The sequence below is a fragment of the Equus przewalskii genome, chromosome X (genome assembly GCF_037783145.1).
Source record: "Equus przewalskii isolate Varuska chromosome X, EquPr2, whole genome shotgun sequence".
Lineage (NCBI taxonomy): Eukaryota > Metazoa > Chordata > Mammalia > Perissodactyla > Equidae > Equus > Equus przewalskii.
In genome coordinates, this window is record NC_091863.1 from 123,144,038 (window position 1) to 123,162,240 (window position 18,203).

General features: G+C 48.2%; 1 long non-coding RNA gene across 1 annotated transcript; it reads left to right on the forward strand.

Moving 5' to 3' along the window:
- The first annotated feature begins 723 nt into the window (after positions 1-723).
- On the forward strand, positions 724-4,850 carry LOC139081055 (uncharacterized). The gene is made up of 2 exons (XR_011536005.1): positions 724-3,786; positions 3,886-4,850. It is a non-coding gene; the product is annotated as an uncharacterized lncRNA (long non-coding RNA).
- The last annotated feature ends 13,353 nt before the right edge of the window (positions 4,851-18,203 follow it).

Sequence of the window (18,203 nt, forward strand, 5' to 3'; positions counted from 1 at the left end):
TCAGCATCTCCTATAGCTGCTTCAGATGTTTGTCATTATAAAATTTTAATTATAAGATTATTAAAAGTAATAATTGTTATAAAATAGTTCAAATTTACACTTAGAAATAAAACACTGCAGCTGTGATCATTGTCAACATGACAGTGTCCCAAACCCTGGTGAACTGGCGCCCTCCGTGGTCATGTCTCGTGGGGAGAGGAAGTGCCGCGGCCCTGTGTGAGCTGTTTCACAGCAGCACAGCCAACAGGCAAAGCATTTCCCTCCTGCCTCTGAAGGTCTCCAGGAGCAGAAATCTTTGGATAAATATAAACTAGGTGATTTACATCCTCAAACGAGCCCCCAAATAGTCGTGTGCTTAGGGGCGCCTCTTCCCCGACTAAGTGGAGGCCTGTGGCCCTGGCTGTTTCAGCCTCAGTATATTTCCGCCGCTCCCCCACCCCTGAGTGCACTGCTGCCAAGCGGGCTTCATCCTGGGTGCCCCTCACACCGCCGCTGCCTCGCTGCTCAGTGAGCGGGGGGCTGGCTGGTTTCCAGGGCCAGGCCCCTGTGGGGCTGGAGAGCCACCCAAGCCTGGTTGCTGTTGGCAGCACGGCAGGCCCTTCTAGCCATTTTCATGTTTTTCTAGTCTTTTCTTCCGCTTCCCGCCTTTCGCTTTGATCTTTGTCCTCTGTGTCTCTTCAGAACCGCTGACTTCTGGTTTTACTTCTGCCTCTTCTTTCTCAGCCCCGCCTGACTTCCACTGGGGCCTCTGCCAGGGTATCTGCACCGCCACCAGCTCGGCTGTCTCAGGTCTCTTCCTTTAAAAGACATGGAACCTGACAGATTCAGTTGGAGCCCCCAGGTGACCACCATCCGAAGTTGGGGAGCCCCTACTCCTGGCACACTCTTACGCCTTTCCTGCGTGTCGGCATATGCACCAGCAATGTATACTACTGCCTGGCGTGTGTTGTAACTTTCTACAAACGCATCATGTGGTCCACATCCTTCTCCCACTGGCTGCAGGCCTGGATCGGTGGGAGTTTTCCCCGGGTCTCCTGGGGCGCCCATTAGGGTAGTTCCTCCTTTGCTCCGCGCCTCTCTGCTTACCTGTGAGTGCTTCGCAAGGAGATCTGCCTGCGTGCAGCACAGCTACACTTCCACTTGACTAGAAGTTGCCAAATCCCTTCCCAAAGAGCTTGCCGAGATTACTGCCCACCAGAGTTCTGTTGCCCCACAGCCTCACCAGCGCTTGGTGCCGTGAGAGGATTTACTGTCTGCCGGTCTGATGGGGGAGACTCGAATTCCATTTCCTTCTCCTTTGCCTTTCCTGGCTGAAAATCAATATTGCCTGAAAAAATTAGTCATAGTATTACCATAGATCCAGCAGTTCCACTTCTGGGGGTCTCCCCAAAAGAAGGGAAAGCAGGGTCTCAAAGCGCTATTTGCACCCCCATGTTCACAGCAGCGTGATTCACAGTAGCCAGGAGGTGGAAGCAACTCAAGTGTCCATCAGTGGATGAACGGACAAACAAAATGAATATTACTCAGCTTTAAAGAGGAAGGACACATGCAACAGCATGGATGAACCTTGAGAACATTGTGCTAGTCAAACCAACAAGTCACAAAAGGACAGATACTCTGTGATTGCATTTGTGTGAGGTCCCCAGAGCAGTCAACTTCGCAGACACAGAAAGGAGGCTGGCGGAGGGTGCCGGGGCTGGGGAGGGAGAGGGAGTTAGTGTCTCATGGGGACAGAGTTTCTGTTTGGGAAGATGGAAAGTTCTGGGGGTGGATGATGGTGATGGTTGCACAAAATATGAATGCTCTTAATGGCACAGAGCTGTACACTTAAAAATTGTCAAAATGGTAATTTTATGTTATCTGTATTTAACCACATTTTTAAGAAAATCGATGTTGATCTCTGCAGTTCACTAGCTGGGAGGCCTTGGGTGAGCTTCCTCAGCTCTCTGTGCCTCAGCTTCCTCTCTCTACAAGGAGATGCTAGCAGCAGTCTCAGAGGGTGCAGGGTAGCGGTGAGGAGTAGCAGAGGGAGCCCCAGAGCAGCCTAGGCGAGAGGCTGCCCAGAGTGAGGGGTCGCTCCTGTCCCGTCTGCACAGCCTCGCTGCTTTCCTCCGGCTGCACTGTTGGGGAGAAAACCCCGTGAGTGGTGGTAGCTCACAGTTATGGAGGGTTTACTGTGCCAAGGAAAGCAAGTTTAGAGAAGTTGAATGACCTTCAAGTTCATGGAGGTAGGAAGTGGCCAAGGCGGGGTTTGCCCTGGGGCCTACAGCCCTCCCTCCCTCGCGGCTACTTTGTTGTTGTAACTGCAGCCTTCGCCACCAGGACTTGGGGATCCGAATTTCATTTTGAAAGAATGTTTTTAAATTGAGTAATAAATCACTTACTGTCCAGTTCACCCATTGAAAGTGGACAACTCAGTAGGGTTTAGAATATTCAGAGGTGTGCGGCCCTCACCACTATCTAATTCTAGAACATTGTCCTCACCCAAAAGAAACCCTGTGCTTGTTAGCCGTCACTCCCCATCCCCTCCCCGCCAGCCCCTGGCGCCCTCTCATGTGCCTGCTGCCTCTGTGGATCTGCCTGTTGTGGACATCTCATACAAATGGAATCATATAGTGTGTCTTTTGTGCTTGGCTTCTTTCACTGAGCATCATGTTTTCAAGGTTCATCTTTGTTGTGGCATGTGTCAGTATGTCATCCCTTTTCATGGCCATATCATATTCCACTGTATGGATGGACATTATATTTATTCGTTGATCTGCTGATGGACATTTGGGTTGTTGCCACCTTTTGACTCTTCTGAGTAAAGCTGCTGTGATCAGGGGTGGAGAAGTCTCTGTGTGGACAGATGTTTTCCTTTCTCCTGGGTACATAGCTGGGAGTGGAAGTGCTGGGCCATATGCTAATTCCATGTTTAGTTATTTGAGGAGCCACCATTCTGTTTTCCACAGGAGCTGCACCATTTTGCATTCCCACCAGCAATGTACAAGGAGTCCGATTTCTCCACATCCTTGCCAGCCCTTGTTATCAATTTTTGATTCTAGCCATCCTAGTGGGTGTGAAGTGGTATCTCATTATGGTTTGAACTGCAATAGGACATGCACTTGGATGTGTCACGGGTCAAGTGTGGACGTGGGAGACCACTGTGCCCGGCCCCCAGTGACACTGGGGGCCAACTTGCTTTAACTAGACTCAGTTAGTTGTTGGTTTGCAAAAGTAGTTGGATAATGCATTATTAAAGCCCACCCTACAGGTAACATCTCTGGTGCTTGAGCCACCATAGTAACGGGTGGGGTGCTTGAGTTTTTCAGGAGCTGAGAATTCACCCCTTGTCCAGTTCAGGCTGGTTGAGACCACCAACCCATCAACTGGACCTGGGCAAATGCTCAACGAGTGACCTTTTTGACGTCAAGAAGCTAAAACTTCACCCTCAGATCATGGGAACACTGCCATTTTGCACATATGCGTCCTATGAAGAGCCACGAAGCTTGACTACACTTATGCAGATCATTGGTTACCTCACTTCTCCTTCCCTCCGATCACCCATCCCCACACTCCAGCCTGCCCCACCCCCTCATCCCGGAAATAGCCCTGAGCCCCTATTTTCAAGGAGGTGGATCTGAGATTGAGTCTCCTGCCTCGTCGCTTGGCTGCCTTGTGATTAAACCCTTTCTCTTTGCAAACTCGTCATCTCGGTGATTGACATAATCGTGCAGTGGGCAAAACAAACCTGGTTCGGTAACACCAGCTTCTCAGCTTCCCCAGAGAGCACCCTGCCCTTGCCAGGTGAGCCATCTGGAAATGTTAACTGTTTGAAACTCTTCATCTTTGCTATTCAGGTGGGCTTTTTTTCTAATTGTTCTTTATATTGTACAACCCAAACAGGTGGAAGAGCTGAGCCTGTGACACCCAACCCTGAGCCAACCTACCCACCCTACTGGGGGCTTCTGTGGGGGTCAACACAACAAAGACAGATGTGACCTCTGAGAGGGCTTTGGATGGGAGGACTGTCAGAGATTACAGAGATTGTCATATTGTATCAAAACCGCAACCTCCAGACATTTGGTATTTACTAGAGACACACCTAAAACATTTCCGTGAAGATACGGAAAATGTGAACAAGCCCAATAACCAAGGGCGCTGTGATGGGTGAGTGTCCTCCCCCGCCCCGCCATGTCCACCACGAGTGGCATCTAAAGACAATGGCAGCGTCCTAGCCATAAAGCAAGAAGCAAGTAAGTTCAAAGACTCGGTGTCAGACCACATTCTCGGAGCACAGCACAGTTAGGCGCGAAGTCAGTAGTGTGCATGCGCGCACACACACACACACACGCACACACACACACAATCACCATACCTTGCAAAGCTTTAAAAATGATAATGAGAATTTAAAAATACTTAGAACTACATTAATCAAAATAACTACACAATAAAACTGGTGGATGATAGTGACAGTGGTACTTGAAGTGAAATTTCCAGCTTTCAAAGCTCACATATTTAAATAATTTCTTTGAGCCGAAACATGAAGCGTACAACTTGAACCTTCCACACATGCACAGTGGAGCTTCCGTCAAACCAACCCCCAAAGGTAAACACTATTGTGACCTCTGTCATTACAGATTGGTTTTGCAGGTTCTAGAGCTTCATATAAATGGGAGCACAGAGCATGTGACAGTCACACACACGTCAGCAGTTCATTCCTGTCTACTACTGAGTGGTGGTCCATGGTATGGACAGACCACAGCTTTGTTGAGACCACAGCTTTGTTGATCTGTTTGCTGTGGCCAGGCATTGGGTCGTTTCCACTTCCTGGCTGTTACAAATAAAGCTGCTGTGCCACTCATGTCTAAGCCCTTGTATGGATGTGTGCAATCATTTCTTTCTGGTACACACCTAGAAATGGAGTTGCTTGCTTAGGGTAGGTGAAGTTCAAGTTCATGAGACACTGCCCAACAGTTATCCAAAGTGGCTGTCCTAGTTGACACTCCCCCTGGCTCCTCGTCCCTGCCGACACTTGGTATGACAATCTTTTTCATGTTAGTCATTGTCGTTTTTATCTTGCATTTCCCTATAACTGATGAGGTTGAGCATCTCTTCGGCTGCCTCTGTGTCTGCCCTAGTAGGGAGAGCAGGAGGCAGCAGCAGAAGAGTGGGAGGAGGGGAGGGAGGGAGGGCAGAGGAGAAGGGGGGTTCAAGGAGGGGAGTGTGCAAGCAGGGAGGGAGGGTGGGAGTAAGGGCAGGGCCTTGCAGGGCCAGGCTCCTCACTCTCGAGCGACTTGAACCCTTGAACCCCAGGCAAGGTACTTTCTCTGTGGTCTGAGTGGTGGCTCTGCTCCGGGCCCGCTGGCTCCTGGCTGGGAAGCAGGGAGATTGGCCACAGAGGAAAGAGACCAGCTGAGCAGAGAAGAAAATGGGGAGAGTTGTCAGAGAGCCACCCCTGTACCAGCCTCAGGCCTAGCGAATCCTCAAATAAATTCTTTCTGGCCTTTCAGAAACAAGTAGTCCCAGTGTATTAAAGAGAGTAAAGGAAAGCTTCCAAATGTGTTTTATAAAACCGGAAGAACCTTTTTCTCCCAGGAGGACATTAGCACCACACAGACAGTCTCTGTGGGTCTTGGTCAGCTCCATTCCCAGAGTCCAGAGCCACGTCTGCTGCTCCATGGGCCCTCCTGGGCTGACTGACTGAATGAATCTGGTTTCCAGACTTGACAAAGATCACACACCCACGCCACAAAGAAAACTGCAGATCATTTTCACTTATAAATATCGATGCACAGCTTAAAAATATTAGCTAATATAATCCAAAAGCAGATTAAGAAACAAATATACCATAACCAGTGGATTCATTCCAAGAGTGCAGAGATGATACAGTTAGGAATTATGTTACTATAATTAGTAATATTAATGTGCCAAAGGAGGAAAACATGACATCAATAGATGTCAGAAATGTATTTGAAACAGTTTGAGCATATACCCAAAAGAACTGAAAGCACAGATAGGACCAAATATTTGCACACCAGTGTTCACAGCAGTGTTACTCACAATAGCTGAAAGGCGGAAGCAACCCAAGTGCCCATCAGCGGATGAACAGAATGTGGTCCCTCCACACACTGGAATAACATACGGCTACGAAAAGGAATGAAGTACTGACATGTGCTACAACGTGGACGGACCTTGAGGACATTATGCTAAGTGGAAGAAGCCAGCCACGAAAGGACAGACACTGTGTGAGTCCACCTGTGTGAGGTCCCGAGAGCAGTCAACTTCAACTTCACAGAGACAGAAAGGAGGATGGCGGCTGTGGGGGCGGGGGAGGGGGGGGATGGGTGCACAACAATATGAATGATCTGAACTTAAATGCCACTGAACTGTACAGTTAAAAATGGTCAGAATGGTAAATTTTGTATGTATATCTTACCACATTAAAAAAAAAAGGGACTCAATAAAGGAAAGAAAGAAAGAAAAGGTATTTGATAAAATTCAATGTTCTTAATAACATAGAAATTGGAATAGATGATGTTCCAGTTAACTATTGCTGCATAACAAACTACCCCAAAACAGTGGCTTCAAACGATTCCATGTGCTCATTTTGCTCATGAATCTGCAACATGGGCCGGGCTCATCTCTGCTGTCTGTGGTGTCAGCTGGGGCAAGCCCACCGAAGGCCGGAGTGTCCGTTGCCAAGTTGGCAAGCGGGGGAGTTGGTGCTGGGTGTTCGCTGGAGGCTCAGCTGGGGCTGAGGGCAGAGGGCAGAGGGCAGAGGGCAGAGGGCATTGGTTCCTCTGCGTGTATGCCTTGCCATGTCCCCTTCCTCACAGCGTGGTGTCTGGTTCCAAGGGTGAGCATCCCAAGAGAGGGACCTAGCCTTGGAAGTCACTAGTGTCCCTTCTGCCGGACTCCATCTAGTCAAGGGAGTCACAGAGGCCCACCCAGGGTCAAGGGGACTCCACCTCTTGCTGAGGGAGTGGAGATGTTCTGGAAGAGTAAGTAGGATGGAAAATATTCCAGCCATTTTTGGAAAGAAAAACTTGCAACAGATGATAGCTTCATGAGCTGATATATATATATATATATTTTTCAATATATCTATCTCAAGGCAAAAGGCAGTGCTTTGCTTAGTGGTGAAACACCAAGAACAAGACAACATCCCTGTGATCACCATTATTATTGAACACTGAAAGAGAGAAATACAAGGAATACCTGGTGGAAGGGACAAAGCAAAGCTGTCATTGTTTGTCAATCAGATTTTGTATAACTGAAAGTCCAAGAGAGTCAACTAAAAAAATAAGCACACACAGTCAGTTGGCTGGTTACAAAATTAACACCATACTGAAAAAGGGTGGGTTTCCATGTGAAAACGAGGTAGAAAATGTATCGAGGGACCCTGTGCTGTCCCCATTTCCTGTAGCAACACCACCCATGAAAAAAACCAAGCAATATGCAAGAGAGCTGGCATCTTTCCGCTCTCAGGTGTCATCTGGTGAGCCGCAGGGAGGTGCTCCTCCTGGCGACCAGGCCCCACAGCAGAGAGGGCTCGGCCCCTGCACCTTTCCTGTCCCAGTGGGCTAGAGCGGCCTTGGAGGCAGGCCTGCTTCTGGCTCTCTTTGCTGGGCCTGCCCTGAGACCTCACATAGTTTTCTCCTGGGGCTTGTCTGATTTGATCATCAGGTTTCACTCCTTTACCATCTTTGTAGTAGTCTCAACTCCTTAAGACAGCAGAGGCTGAGGCCATCATTTTTCAGGGCCCCTGTAGTTTGTCTCATTGTGGTTCTTAAACCCAATGGTGTTCATTTTCAAACATTACCCTTGTAACCAATTCAAAGCACTCCCCTGCACAGGAGTCCATCTGCCTTGGGCTCTGACCTCTTCCTCTCCTCTTAGCTGGGGTGGGGGGGCTCAGTAGGGGATCCTTGTGGGTAAGAGTCAGTGACATGGCTCACTTGAGACCCACCCTCCCTTTGCTGTGCCAAGCGGTGGCTGAGCAGCTGCCTGGGCCTGGGCCTGGGCCCACCTCAGCTGCCATTCACGCCAGCCCCCAGCACCAGGAGCTCGGCCACCTCCAGATGAGACCGGGGTGATTCAAGCAGCCCTGGTCTCCAGGAGTGACTCTCCTGAGGCACCTCTCCCTTGTCTTTGCAGAGGGCAAGCCCCCTCCACATCCTCCCTTCAAACGTTGCCGCAGCCAGTGCCCCTCGTCGCCCGGGCACCAGCGGGGCAGCTGGTGGTGTTGGTGGGGCCAGGGCTGCTCTCAGCGTCTCTCAGCAAGCCTGAAGGACAGGCGACTTCACCCAAACGCGGCAGCTTTTGACCTCAGAATGTGAGCTACGCAGCCGAGAGCTAAAGCACAGACCATCACCCAGCCTCCCATCTCCCCGTATTAATGTGACTTTACTAGGCCAGGAAATTCTTGTCTAGGAAGAGGAAGTTGCAAATAACTTTATTGTTTATTTCAGGAACTTCCTGAAAATCCATTTGTCCAAACATTAGATTATTCAACTAGCCTTCACCAGGGGAACAGCCCCCCAGTGAGAACACTCGATGGCTCAGCTGGGCTTGTCAGGGGACCATTTAGTCTCCCAGGTTACCCTCAAGCCCTCTCCTTGCAGGGCCCACCAATCGTACACAAGGTGTGCTCTGTCCCAGTCAGATGTCCCCACGGAAAGACCTGCCTGAAACTAGACTGACAAACCAAATTAAAAACACGCCACCCTCAGAGCCTGCCCAGTGGCGCCCCGGTTAAGTGCGCACATGCTGCTTCTCAGCGGCCCAGGGTTTGCAGGTCTGGATCCCGGGTGCGGACATGGCACCGCTTGGCAAAAAGCCATGCTGTGGTAGACGTCCCACATATAAAGTAGAGGAAGATGGGCACGGATGTTAGCTCAGGGCCAGGCTTCCTCAGCAAAAGAGGAGGACTGGCAGTAGTTAGCTCAGGGCTAATCTTCCTCAAAAAAGAAAAACAAACCAAAAAAACACCCCACCCTTGACCTCACCTTCCAAGAAGCTTCTACGGCTTTATCAAGGTTGTGGTCTCCCTTACTGCAGGCAGCAATGAGCTTGGATTTGCTTGTCCAACTAGTCTTGGTGGTCTCAGAGGGGAGTGGGAGCCGACAGTAGCCTAGGGGTCTTAGTTATGAACTCCAAAAGCAACATCTTTTCCTAGCCCTATGTTAAAGAAGAGCAGGAGCAAACGGTCCTTCCCGGCTCCAGGAGAAACCCTTCTGGGACCAGGTGTTTATTCCTATTTCATTGTCAAACTGGGGACGGAGCAAAGGAAACTAGCTTCATTTAATCTAGAAGTTCAATGTATTGGCATGAAGTTTTAGTATTTAGTATTTTTAGTTTTAATTTCCTCTTTAACCCAAACTTTATTTAGAAGGGTGATTTTAAATTTCCAGTTGGAGATTCTACAAGGAGGAGGTGTTATCTTTTCCTGGTTCATCCTAATTTCTTTGCATTGTATCCAGGGGTCTATCTGATTTCCACTGCCCGGAATTGGTTGGCATTTTCTTTGTGGCCCGCAGCGCGATACTTTTCTGAATGTTTCACGTACGTTTGAAACCCTGGGCTGCCAAAGCAGAGCTCGCGAACTTAGCCACTTGCTTATGGGGCCAGCCCCCATGAATGGATTTTTAAAATGATCTTGAAGTGGGGAAAGCCTTGTAAAGCCTGAGATTGCAAGTCAGAAGCTGTAAAGGAAAAAATTAAGAAATTTTTGCATGGAAAGTACCATGAACATACTCAGAGACACATCACAAACCAGGATAGAATATTTGCAATACATATGGATAGAATATGGACCCATCTCTCGCTACTGGTAAGAAAAAGACGCATGGGGCCGGTCCCTGTGGCCGAGTGGTTAAGGTCGCACGCTCCGCTTCGGTAGCCTGGGGTTTCGCCGGTTCGGATCTTGGGCGCGGACATGGCACCGCTCATCAAGCCACGCTGAGGCGGAGTCCTGCATGGCAGAACTAGAAGGACCCACAACTAGAATATACAGCTATGTACTGGGGGGATTTGGGGAGAAGAAGGATAAAAAAAGAAGAAGATTGGCAACAGATGTTAGCTCAGGCGTGAATCTTAAAAAAAAAGAAAAAGACTCACAACCCTGTGGAAATCTCACCACAGATGTGTCTAGATAGCTTACATGAAAAGAAATTCAAAAGGCCAATGAAGACAATAAAGGCATGTCCAATCTCACTCAGACTGAAAGAAATGCAAATAAAAAGCAAGATACGCTTTTTCACCCATTAGATTTGCAAAGGTGAAACTTTTTCCAAAACCTACTGTTGTGTGGGGGCCACTTTGGGCTACATCTATCAAAATGACCCGGGAATCTGGCTCCTAGGAGTCTTGCCTAAAGATCCCTTTGTCTAAGTGTGCAAAAAAACATGTGCAAGGATGCAGGACTGCTTACGATGGCAAAAGCACAAACACAAAAACTGGAAGCAGCAGAGGACGTTAAGTCATCTTCTGGTCCCGCGGTGTCTCTGGGGCGGGATCACCAGCGCTGCCCGTGGGAGGGGAGTGTAGAGGCTGGTGGGGCTGTTCTGCTGGGGTGGGGGCGAGATTGCAGGCTGGGAAAGTGAGGAGTTTTCCTACTCTGCACACTACATGTCTGTACTGCTTGGCTTTCTTTGTAATGAGCAGGTATTTTTAAAAGGAAAAGTTTGTTTTTAAAAAAATGGGCTCTGAAAATGTTCTGGCTAGAAAAAAAAAAAAAAAAAATGGCCACATGGTGGCTGGGACTGAGACTCCCTCTGATCCCAGCTTGGCTTTGCTCCCAGCCTGCTCACTGGTTGCTGTGGAAACAGGCTGAGCGAGGGGGAGTCGGTTATCTCGGGTGGCCATTAAGGCAATGACTCAGCAGAAAACCCAACCCAAGAGGTACGTCTCCAGTCACTGTCTTTGCCTGCTGACTTTCATTCTCTTCTAGAAAAACCATAGCGACAGAGGATTTCTGATGTCACATTTGCAATTTGGTGAGATGACAAGAAATGGACAGGGTGGAGAAGTCAACCTTCTCTTCTAGTTTCTCTGCTCTCGTGTCCCTAGGAGACCATGGGTCCCCTTCCTGCTGCCGCCTGTCCTTTGGCTCTACTGAATGTGCGGCCTCCACTCATGGTGCTTCGCTCGAGACTATCCTGCTGACAGTGTAAAGCAAGCTTCCTTTCACGAGTGCTCACTCAAGGTTGCTACAACAACTGGTGGCCTGTCGACCACAAGCATGGCTCTTGGAGATTTTTAGAAAAAAAAAAATCAAAAAAAGCCACCCACCACTAGTGGTGGGACTGAGTATGTTTTTTGTTTTGTTTTGTTTTGGTTTTGGTGAGGAAGATGGTCCCTGAGCTAACATCTGTGCCAGTCTTCCTCTACTTTGTATGTGGGATGCTGCCACAGCGTGGCTTGATGGGCAGTGTGTAGGTCCATGCCTGGGATCTGAACCTGTGAACCCCCGGCTGCTGAAGCGGAGTGTGTGATCTTAACCACTACACCACCGGGCCGGCCCCAAGTATGGTTCATAAATTCAACTGAGAGTAAAGCTAAGGGACACAGGTTTGGTTTGACTTCATTCTGGCTGGCCTGGGCACAGATCTGTCTTGACTGAGGGTAAACCAACCACAGAGTTTCATATCTGAGTTTTGTGTTCATGTTGACAGAAGTGAGAGACCCGAGTGGCAGGAGAGGAGCCTGGAGGGCCAGGCAGGGGTGGAGCACCTACAGTAGGGTGGCAGGCTGCTGTAGCTATCCTTGACAGACATGATGGTGGCCTGGGCCAGGGTGGGGCCATGAAGGTGGTACGAGGCAAATGGGAGAAATATACAATTTGGAAGATAAGATGCCTTGGTTATTTGGTGTTGGGGGTGTGCGTGAGGGAATGAGAGGAGTCAAGAATAACTTCCTGAGACTTTTTCTGATTCTGGCCATGATAGAGTATATCAGGTTAACTGTCACTGATAACAACTATAGAAGCTGGACAAAGTGTGTATTTTTAAAGAACCATTGGAAGGCACTGGGGGACAAGCAGTGAAGGTATGATGAGATAAGGGCGCACACAGGAGGCAAGCACTACAGTCACCCTGGCTTGTCCCCAAACACCAGGGGAGAAAGGACAGAAGCAATATTTGAAGAGATACTGGCTGAGAATTTTCCAAAACTGACAAAAAGACATCAAACCCCAGATTCAAGGATGTTATAAACATTAAGCAACATAGATACAAAGAAAATCTGGGCCAGGCACGTCATCAGAGTCACACTGCTGGGCATCCAGTGCAGAAGAGAGCTCTTCAAAGCAGCCAGAGGGAAACAAGACGTTGCCTGCAAAGGTGCCAGAATGAGACCAACAGCTGACTTTTCGACAGAAATAATGAAAGGTAATGGGGTGATATCAGTAAAAGTGTTGAAAAAGAAAAACTGCCAGCCTGGAGTTCTATACCCAGCAAAATATCCTTTACAAATGAGGGCAAAATAAATCCATTTCAGGCAAAGATTCAGGCAACCCAATGCCAGCCTATCTGGACTACAAGAAATATGGCAGGTTGTTCTTCCAGCTGAAGGAAAATGATCCTACACCTGACAGGATGCTCAATATCATCAGTCAGTAGGGAGGTAGAAGTCCAAACCACAGTAAGATAGCACTGCACACTCACTCGAACGGCTGTCATCAAAAGGAGGGACAATAACAAGTGTTGGGGAGGACATGGACAAATTGGACCCCCCATACACTACTGGGGTGGAAATCGTTTGACAGATCCTCAAAATGTTACACATAAGTTACCATATGACTACATGAATGATTTGAACTTAAATGCCACTGAACTGTACAGCCCCAAACTGTCCATCAGCTGGAGATGGTTTGTGTGTGTGGTCTCTGCACAGGATGGAAGGAATGGAGTCCTGAGCCATGCTGCAGCATGAGTGGGCCTTGAAAACCAATGCTAAGGGAACGAAGTCAGACACAGAAGACTGCCTTTGTATGATCCCGTTTATATGAAACGTCCAGAATAGGTAAAACCATAGAGACAGAAAGTAAATTAGTAATTGCCTCAGGCTGGAAGGAGGACAGGGGAGGATGGGGAGCGGCTGCCAGCAGGCACAGTGTTTCTTTTTGCAGTGCTGAAACTGCCATAAAATAGGCTATGGTGGTTGGGGCCAGCCTGCGGCCGAGTAGTTAAGTTCACGTGCTTCACTTTGGCGGCCCGGGGTTTCACTGGCTCGGATCCTGGGCGCAGACCTGGCACCGCTCATCAGGCCACGCTGAGGCAGCGTCCCACATGGTAGAACTAGAAGGACCCACAACTATGTACTGGGAGGCTTTGGGGAGAAGAAACAAAAATAAAGTGTTACTCAAAATATCCTGACGTCTATGTTGTGGGACCCACAGAGGGCTTTGGGTAATGTTTGTAGGAGTGGTCAAGATCCGAAACAGCTGAGGATGGCTCATAGTCCTTAATGTCTCCTATAGTGATGTTATCCTCTCATGATTTTCTTGACCCCATTTTTCTGCCAAGAAATGAAGTAATTTGAGAAAGAAAGGGAGGGAGAGATGGAAGATGGAAGACCACTAGGGAGGGAGGACACGTGGGTGAGATGCAGGCAGGAGGGGTGGGGAATGCAGGGATGCAGACCCAGGCCTAGGTTCACCCTAGAGTAATGACACAAGTGACGTGGAAAGAAGGTGAGATAAGAGAGGGAAGGCCTGAAGAGCAGATGGGACAACAGGAATCAGTAACACAAGCACATCAGGCTCCTGCTCAGCGGGCACAGAGGTTCTGGGTGGGGTTTAGCTAGTGGTGGTGGGTACATCATACTGCTGCTGAATGGGATACAAATGGTTCAAATGACACATATCATGTCACATATATTTTACCACCATAAACACACACACACACACAACCATATCGGCAAAAACATTCAAATGTCCATAGATAAACAGTGGTTGCCAGGCTGGATTAAAGGGAAAAAACAACAACAATATACTGCTTAAAAGAGACACAGTGTATTTTTTTTAAACAGCCTTATTGAGTTAGAAATGACGTAAAATAAACTGTATGTATTTAAAGCCTACACTTTGACAGTTTTATTCGTGAAACCATCACCACATTCAAGAGACTAAACATATTCATCACCCCCCAAAAGTGTCCTCCTGCCCCTGGTGGCCCCTCCCTCCAGCCCATCCCTCCCCACCCACCCCTGGGCAGCCACTGATCAGCTTTCTGTCACAAGAGATAAGTTTGCAGTTCCTGGAATTGTATATAAATGGAGCCATACGGTGTGTCTGCTTTTCTTGTCCGGTTCCTTCCACTTGGTGTAGTCATTCTGAGCCCAATAGTGTGCTCCCTTTTATTGCTAAGTAGTCTTTCGTTGTATTAACACACAATTTGTTTCTCTAGTCACCTGATGGCCATTCGGGTTGTTTCCCCTGGCCGGCTCTTGTGAACTGAGCTGCTGTGAACATTTGTGTATAAGTCTTTGTGTGGATGTGTGAATTTATTTCTCTTGGGCAAGTCCTAGGAGTGGAATAGTTGTAATATAGTATAAGTGGATGCTAACATTTTAAGACACTGCCAAGCCATTTTCCAAAGTGGCTGAACCATTTTACAGCCTCACCAGTAGTGGATGAGAGTTCCAATTGTTCTACCATTTATACGGAAATACAAAGGGCCTACAATAACTAGGACAATCTTGCTTTTAAAGATTGGCACCTGAGCTAACAACTGTTGCCAATATTCTTTTTTTTTCTGCTTTTTTCCCCAAATCCCCCCAGTACATAGTTGTATATATATTTTTTTAGTTGTGGGTCCTTCTAGTTGTGGCATGCCACCTCAGCATGGCCTGATGAGTGGTGCCATGTCCGCGCCCAGGATCCAAATCAGCGAAACCCTGGGCTGCCGAAGCAGAGTGCATGAACTTAACCACTCGGCCGCAGGGCTGGCCCCCAAACTAAGACAATCTTGAAGAAAAACCAACTAGAGGGCTCCCTGCTAATGGAAATCAAGATGACGCTAAGGCTACAGCCAGGATGCTGCCGTGGTTTTGGCCCAGGGACAGAGAGAGGGACTGATGTGACAGAATAGAGGCCAGAAACAGGCCTGTGCAAAGACAGCCAGCAGATTTATGACAAAGTCCCCACTTTGATTCTGTGGGGAAAGATAATCGTTTTGCTAACTGCTATGGGATAAATTGGATGTCCACGTGGGAAAACAGGACATCTTGCCACACACCTATCACTAGAAGCAAAAATCAATTGAGCATAGACCTAAATACGAAAGGTAAAGTAATGAAGTGTCTAGAAGTCAAAGGAGAATATCTTCATGACCTTGGGATAGGCAAAAATCCTTTAGACAGAGCATGAAAGCATTAACCAGAACAGAAAAGATCGATAAATTGGACTTCACTAAAATTAAGAACTGTTCATCAAAAGACATCATTAAGAGAGTGAAAAGGTAAACTCTAGAGTGGCAGAAGGTGTTTCTGGTACACATGTCACCCGGAGCTCGGATCCTGAGTAGACACAGAAGTACTCCACATTAGCAAGAACGACAACCTATTACACAATGTGTAAAAGACTTGAATACGCCCTTCCTTGGAGAGGATGCACAGACGGCCAACAAGCAGATGAACTGAGGCTCGACATCATTAGTCATCAGGGAAATGCAAATTAAAACCACAAGGAGCTACCATCTCACACCTGTTAGAATGACTATAATTAAAACATGCTGACAATACCAAGTGTTGGTGAGGATGTGGAGCAACTGGGGCTCTCAGATACTGCAGGGGCGGGGGAGGAGGTAAACTGGTACAGGCCCTCTGGAAAACGTCTGGCAAGATCTACTAAAGCTGACCACATGCAGTCCTACTCCCAGTATATATGCCTGTGCTGCTTTTGTAGTGTGTCGATCTAGCCATGCTGAAACTACATTTCCCAGAATCCCCTTCCTTGTGTGGTCCTAGGTCAGGGTTGGCCACAGGAGATATTTGCATGGGATTTGGCAAGTAGGAGAAAAGTCATAGGCATTTTTATGCTATGAAGGCTAGTGTAGGGCCAGGTGCCTTTCTGGCCAGGGCAGCAGCCACCAGTAGCAATTCCAGTCACTCCAAATTCCAGCCCAGATGTGTGTGCACTTTCATGGTGAAAGGTACCTGCTTGTCCCATTGGCCACTTGCATCATCAGCATTTGCATACTGAGACAGATGCAGGCTCTACTTGGCTTTGCTACCCAAACAAATGGCTGTCTCTCCTTTCCAGAGGCCAGCCCTGCTGACCTGAGGCCCAACACCAACTGCAGATGCAACAGCCTCGGATGGACCACCAGGTCTAACCCCATCTGTACGGATTATTCTCTCACTGATAAAGGTTCTGCTTCTCGGACTGAACCCTAACTGAGACAGTACCTGAGAGAAGTAAGGGCATATGGCACCAAGATGGGCCTAAGATGTTCACAGCAGCTTTGTTTATACCAGCCCCAAACTGAAGATAGCCCAGCTGGCCCTCAGGGTAGAGGGGACGAAATGCGGCATGTTCACATGAGGGAGCACCATGCGGCGGGAAAACCGACAAGCTACTGCTGCTCACAACTACACAGCTGCCCCTCAAAACGATTCTGTTTACATGAAGTTCAAAACACACACGATGCATTTTTGTGTTGGAAGCCAGGATAGTGTTTCTCTTGCGTGAGGGACCTTTCCAGGGTGACGGAAATGCCCTCGTGCTGTTTTAAAGACATCCACGGATTCTTCGGCCCTCCTCCCATCCAAAGCTGCGCTGTAACTCCTTCCCCCTTGAGCATGGCCTGGCCTCAGTGACTTGCTTCTAACGAAGAGGGTGCAGCAGAAGCCAGGCCATCAAAGGTGACACAACTCCTCTGGGCTTGCTCTCGAGACACTCATCCTTAGAAGCCAGCCCCTGTGCTGGGAAGAAGCCACAGGGCCACAAGGAAGAGGTATGTTTAGGTGTCCTAGCCCTGGCGGAGTCCTCAGCTGACAGCCAGCATCAACCACCAGACATGAGCAGGAGGGAGCTGCTGGATGGTTCCAGCCCCCAGCCTTTGGGCCAGCCCCGCTGCCAATGAGCAGAGCAGTGAGCTCCTGCCCTGTCTGAGGCCTGCCCAGGTGGCCGGTTCATGGGGCAGAAGAAACGAGGTCACCATTTCAGCCCTTAAATTTTGGGGTGGTTTGGTACCTAGCAACAGATACCTGGAGCAGACTTACGCCTCGGTCTGAGAGGTGGCTGCCATATGGCTGTATACATACATAAAAAGTCTTTAAGCTGCACACGTACAGTTTGTGTACTTCTCTGCCTTCAAGTTATACACCTCTAACAAAGTCCATTAAAAAAGCACAACTTCTGAGGGTCTGGCTTGGGCCAACGATGAACTCTCTTTTAAGCTTTTCACCCACACTTCTAACTGCCTACCACACATGTCCTCTTTGATGTCTCACAGATACCATCAGCTTACATGACAAAATGGACCTTTGGATTCCCAGTTGCCATAAGTTTCCCATCTTTGGAGGAGTGGTGGCGTAGGAGCCAGCTTGGAAGGGGTTGAAGAGGGAATGAGAAGAACTAAAAAAATAGACAATTACTCTGAGAAGTTTAGCTCTAAGAGGAACAGAGCATTGGGGTTGTGATTGGAGAGAAGTGTTGGGTCAAAGGAGTTCTCTAAGAATGGAAGCTACTAGAACATATTTGATGAAAATAGACCCAGGAGCAAGGAAGACATTGATCATGCAGGAGAAAGATGGGGTGACCTTAGGAATAAAGAATTCCTCAGAAAAGAAGGGAAACTTATGATTCTGGTCATGATGGAATAACTAATCCCAGGATAGCCCTCTGGATGTAAACAACTAGAAAACTCGGCAAAATACCTGAAACCATTACTTGCAGATATTGGACAAGAGGCACTTTGGAAGGATCAGAAGGAAAACAAATGCAGTGACCCCTACAAACACCCAGGATTTCTGCTTTTGTGCCTATGAGGCACTTTCCGATCATGGTGCAAGAAGGGGGCTCCTGAGCAGAACCAGTGGTCGCAGTTATTAGAGCTAACAAGCCAATAGTAGAGAAAAAATAGAATACCAGAAACATTTGATTAATCCCAAAGAAGTCAGGAACAGGGGAAAAAAGGAACAAAGAACAGATGGGACAAACAGAAAACAAATAGCCCAACCACTAAATGTAAATAGATTAAACAGACCAATTAAAA